The following is a 5967-nucleotide window of genomic DNA, read 5'->3' as shown; positions in this document are numbered from 1 at the left end:
ACCTTCAATCTTTCCTAGCATCAGGGTCTTTTCAAATAAGTCAGTTATTCGCATTGGGTGGCCAAAGTATTGGAGTTTCAGCTTCAGCATCAGTCCTTCCAATGAATATTCAGGATGGATTTCCTTTAGGATGGACTGGTTGGATCTCCTTGTAGTCCAAGGGACTCTCAAGAGTCTTCTCTAACACCACAGTTCAAAAGCATCAATCCTTCAGTGCTCAGCTTTCTTTATAATCTAACTCTCACATCCATAATGACTACTGGGTAAACCATAACCTTGACTAGAAGGACCTTTGTTGGCAAAGTGATGTCTCTGGGTCCCACACCTTCACCATGAAATCATATGCTCCACTCAGAACCCTCCTGCCATCATATTGAACACAGCAGATTTCTGCTACATGACCCATCAACACATGTAAACACTGGCCTGTCTCAATATCCCAAACCCTAAGGGTGGCATCTCGAGAACCACTAACAACTCTTTTTTTCATGAAGATGCATAGAACGCACAGTGGAAGTATGACCATATAAGGTGTGTATATATTTTCCCATGTCTGCATTCCACACTTTGAGAGTCCAATCTGTAGATCTACTAATTATGATATGTGGATTTCATATGTGATGGCCATACTCCACCTGTGTGTCCCACTAATATTCTCAGGCATTTGCCTGTGACTACTGATCAAACTTCTAAATTGTTATCATCAGAACCACTAACTATTCAGTTACCATAAAACTGTAAGCATGTGATCACGTGATCATCATGTCCTTTCAGCACCTTAGGAGACCTGCATTCTCCTCGCCTCTAGTTAGTATCAATTCTGCACTGTCTGATGTATGCACTTTTCCATGGACTATGAATGAAACCTCCTTGTATTACTTTTCTTCTCTTGATGTACAATTGTTCATCAATACCCTTTTCTTTGCATTTTTCTCTCCAGATAAAGTTGTCTTCAGCCAATATTCTCCAGTAAAGACAAGTCTGAGCTGCTTGTAGCAGGTCTTCAGGTTCCGGGAATTAAAGTGCATAAAGTGCCAGCTATTTAGGGAGCAAGGAAATGAAGTCTCATTGAAACTGGGATTCTATCACTTGCATCATATATTTTACATACTATGTTCACAGCTATCAATAAGTTCATCTAAACCAAGCAATTTATCTGGTCCACTCCAGCTCTGAAACATTTTCAACCATTCCTGGAGGCCTGTAGGTAATTGCACAGAAGTAATCCCATGTCATTGTTGCCCTTGACCATTGGCTGCTCTCAGGTCTCCAAAAGTTGTTGGTGTTCCTGAACATGGTACAAGCCCAGTGGTACTTGTATATTCTGAGACTTTGCATGGTTACTTTCCCAAAGAAAAACGGCAGATCTCAGAACCATGGTCCAACTTTCTTTTCATTTTTGTTGTCTTTGTATAGAACTCGGAGGAGAGTTGGTGAATAGGCAGGTCCACAATACTGTTAGAGTTTGTGACACTGTTACTATATGTATGTTCATCTTCCCTGCTGCTGTCATCAGACTGATAAAAAATCATCACTTTCCTGGTCCATTTCTTCTTCCTCCTCATCCTCCTCATCTTGTTCAACAGCATTTTCTTCCTCTTCCTCCTGTTCTTCCTGGTTTCTGGAGGAGTCTTCATCTACCAAAATAAACCAGTTGTTGTTTCCTGCCAGCTGTCCTTGCTGAGAATCATTTTGGTGTCCAGGCCTAGATTCTGCTTCAACGACTTCACCATTCCTCACAATGTGCTCTGCCTCTTGGTGTCTGAGCTGCTGCTGCTGTTGCTGCTGCTGTTGCTGCTGCTGCTGCTGCCGCTGCTGCTGCTACTGTGGCTCTTCCTCTTCCACCACATGATTCATCTGCTCCTCATCTGCCTGACTTGAGGAAGGGTTACCTCTCAGATAGCCTCCAGTTTGTTGTCTTTTGCTGCCCACAGAGAGCAATTCTTGATTCATTTCCAAAAGCCAGCTTGCTACTTCTTGGACTTTGGCTAGACTATCAGAAGATGCAAAGGTTTTCACATTCCTCTCACCCACTTCTGGCAATTTATCCTAAGGAAGTATTCAAAATATTTCATAGCCTTTTATAAATCTCTCTGATGGTTGAGACTCCAATTTAGAGAAGAACCAGTGGTGCTGAGAAAATGGGGTGCTTCCTGTCCTTCTTGGGACCCAGGCAGCAGCCTCGGCAGCTCCACTGTGTTACTGAGCACGAAGTGGGGCTGGGATCACCAATCCGGGCCACCCGGGTCTCTTCCACAGAGGTGGCTGGGGCCCTGCTTACCTCCTCTTTTCCTCTTCCTGGGTCTCTTCAAGCTGGGTACCGTCCCAGGCCACTCTCCCCAACAGTCACGTTTGGGAGGCTCCGGATTTTTGTTTTCTAGTTTTTTCTGGGTGGAGGCTGCAGCCTCCCCCCCTGGGTCCCCCCACCCCAGCACCACAGCCCTCGGGGCTAGAGCAGGGAGGGAGCGCTAAGAACTCCTTCCTGAGTCAAGCCAAGAAGCCAGGAGTCAGGCGATTGGCCCAGAAAGAAGACCCCCGAGGGGTCAAAGGGCAGGGGGGAGGGAAGGAAAGGACTGCAGTACCAGTCCTGCTGTCCCCACTGCCCCAGATGCTGCTTCACATCGGGGTTCCCACCCCCGCCCCTCCATCAGGGGGCGTTTGCCTAGCTTGAAGCCCCAGCTATTACACTCGGGGGCGAGATGTTATGGCCCCCTGCATAGAATCAGAAAGAATGAAACAAGAAAAAGAGTTCCCTAAGGAGGTGAACGGAAAAGGCAATGGCACTTCACTCCAGTACTCTTGCCTGGAAAATCCCATGGATGGAGGAGCCTGGTGGGCTACATTCCATGGGGTCGCTAAGAGTCAGACACGACTGAGCAACTTCACTTTCACTTTTCACTTTCCTGCATTGGAGAAGGAAATGGCAACCCACTCCAGTGATCTTGCCTGGAGATTCCCAGGGACGGGGGAGCCTGGTGGGCTGCCATCTATGGAGTCGCACAGAGTCAGACACGACTGAAGCAACTTAGCAGCAGCAGCAGCAGCAAGGAGGTGAAAGACCTATACTCTGAACAGTATGGAAAATTAATGAAGGAATTTGAAGCTTCTGTAATGAAATGGAAAGACAATGTTCTTGGAATGGAAGGATTCATATTTTTTTAAAATGTTCATACTACCCATATAATCTACTGGATTTAATGGACTCCCTATCAAAATATCCATGACATTTTTCACAGAAGTATAACAAATAAACCTAAAATTCAGATGGAACTATAAAAGACACAGAATTGCAAAATGAACTTGAGAAAAGGGGAGAAAGTTAGAGTTCTAACCCTCCTGGACTGCAGAATATAAAACAAATCTCTAGTAATCAAAATAGCATGGTACTGGCACAAAAGCAAATATATAGATCAATTGAACAGAATACACAGCCCAGAAGTATCCATGCACCAATGGTTAACTAATCCATGACAAAGTAGGCAAGAATATATAATGGAAAAGAGTGTCTCTTCTACATGTGGTGTTAAAACAACAACAACCTGGACATCAGGGCGAGGGAGACTGTGAACTGAGCGGCAGTGAGGTGGGGAGTGCTGGCTCTGCTTGGTGCTGCCCCAGCTCCCAGCTCCCGAACGTGTCACTGTGGCTGGGACCTCCTCCCTCCACCTTGGAAGCCCCTCACCCCATGCCCCGGGAGGAACAGAAGCTCTGGCCCCTCCTCAGTGTCCTCTCACCTTGGAGCAGCCAACTAGTCCTGGCCACTTCCCTGTCTCCAGCCACAGGTTCCGGCTCAGTCACCAGAAAGGTGAGGGAGGGAGAGGAGGGGTGACCACGGCTGCCTTTGGCCCAGGTTAATGCAGAGGTCTTGGCTGCAGCCAGTGCATGGGCTCTGGGTCTCTCAGATGCTCCTTGGCTCTTACGCTCTCCGAGGTGGCCACAGCAGCAGTAGCCACCGGAGATCACTTTGCTGTCTCCCTCCCTCCAATGTCCAGGTTGTTGTTGTTTTAACACCACATGTAGAAGAGACACTCTTTTCCATATTTTTACCTACTTTGTCATGGATTAGTTGACCATTGGTGCATGGGTACTTCTGGGCTGTGTATTCTGTTCAATTGATCTATATATTTGCTTTTGTGCCAGTACCATGCTATTTTGATTACTAGAGATTTGTTTTATATTCTGCAGTCCCAGAGGGTTAGAACTCTAACTTTCTCCCCTTTTCTCAAGTTCATTTTGCAATTCTGTGTCTTTTGTAGTTCCATCTGAATTTTAGGATTATTTGTTATACTTCTGTGAAAAATGTCATGGATATTTTGATAGGGATTCCATTAAATCAGTAGATTACTTTGGGTAGTATGAACATTTTAAAAACATGAATCCTTCCATTCCAATACCATTGGATGTCTGTCCATTTCATTATAGAATCTTCAAATTTCTTCATCAATTTTCTATACTGTTCAGAGTATAGGTCTTTCACCTCCTTAGGGAACTCTTTTTTTGTTGTTGCTTCATTCTTTCTGATGTGATTTTAAGCTGGATTTTTAAATTTTATACTTTTAATATTTTATTATTCATGCATAGAAAAGCAAGAGCTTTCTCTATATCAATCTTGCATCTTTCAATTCTGCTAAATTAATTTATGAGTTCTAACATTTTTTGAATGGAGGCTTTACGTTTCTCTATACAAAGTATTAAGTCATCTCCTAATAGTTACAGTTTTGTCTTCCAATTTGGATTCATTTTATTTCTTTCTCTTGTCTGACTGTTGTGGCTATTACTTCCAATGCTATTTTAAATAGTGTTGGCAAGAGTTTTACCTTTGTTTCACATTCAAAAAAATCATTAACAGAAGTTGGGCAGGTTGATGCAGTCTGGTGGAGGTGGGGCAGTCTGGCTTCTTGCACCACCTGGGAAGGCCCAGTCAGCTGGGCCACCATGCCCTTTCCACAGCCCCAGCTTAGGAGCCTGGCTCCACATCCTGACAAGGGGGAGCATCACTGTGGCCCACTGTTCAAAGCACTCCTGGCTTCCTGGGTCAAGGCAGTGGCAGTGGTGGAGGTGGAGACTGACCAGGAACAGTCCACACTGCCACTGGAGAGGAGCCTGATGCAGCCAAAAAATAAATAAATGAATCATTACCAAAAGAAACCACTTGTTACACACAATAAACAATTTCAATATTTAGTAGAAGATTCATTGACTTAATTTCAATATATGATCATTAAAGGAAGAGGAATAGAAACAATAGGAAAGAGTACATATATCACCAAATTGGGCCAATCAACATCCAGATTAACAGCAATCTGGAGTCCCAGTTGGGAAAAAGTCCCAGGCAATGTGTCTAATCCACAGGTGAAACGTCAAAATTGCAGTTTCAGGGGTTCCCACTTATAATCCCAGGGCACAAAGTGATATCATTATCAGTTTTCAGGCAAAGATGCAGCTCTGGTTTTACTTTAATCTTGTTACAATGTTGTTTGCTTTATCTTGTGAGTCATAGGATTTATTAAGCCCTGAGTGGTGGGCCAGATCTCTAGGGGCTCAAGAACTCCAAGACGCACTCCTCTTCTTATTTAAAGTACTTCTTGCCTTGCTGTGCTTACAGGCAGCATGGAATCTGGGCAATGTACAGGCAGGTCAGAAGAAAGGTTTGAGGCCTGCTCTCCTGCTTCTGAAATCTGAATAAGACTACCTCCATTTTAATTTCCTTAGCAAATAGAAGTGTTTAGAGTGGGTGTTTTTGTCTTGTTCTTGAATCTAGTGGGCAGTCTTGCATCTTTTCATTGTTGAGTATGATGTTGGCTGTGGGTTTCTCATCAATGGCTTTTATTATGTTGAGATGTTTCCTCTCTACCTGCTTCAATGAGAATTTTTTTTATCATAAATGGATGTTAAATTTTTTCCAGTGCTTTTACTGTGTCTTTTGAGATGATAATGTGATTTTTAGTCTACCTTTTGTTAATGTAG

At 43.9% G+C, this 5967-nt stretch overlaps 1 pseudogene; it reads right to left on the bottom strand.

The window, feature by feature from the left end:
* Positions 1–280: 280 nt before the first annotated feature.
* Positions 281–1953, bottom strand: LOC138071740 (F-box/WD repeat-containing protein 7 pseudogene; annotated as a pseudogene).
* Between the last annotated feature and the right edge of the window lie 4014 nt (positions 1954–5967).

Source organism: Capricornis sumatraensis, chromosome X (assembly GCF_032405125.1).
Source record: "Capricornis sumatraensis isolate serow.1 chromosome X, serow.2, whole genome shotgun sequence".
NCBI classification, from domain to species: Eukaryota; Metazoa; Chordata; class Mammalia; order Artiodactyla; family Bovidae; genus Capricornis; species Capricornis sumatraensis.
This window is presented reverse-complemented; position numbering and strand designations above follow the sequence as displayed.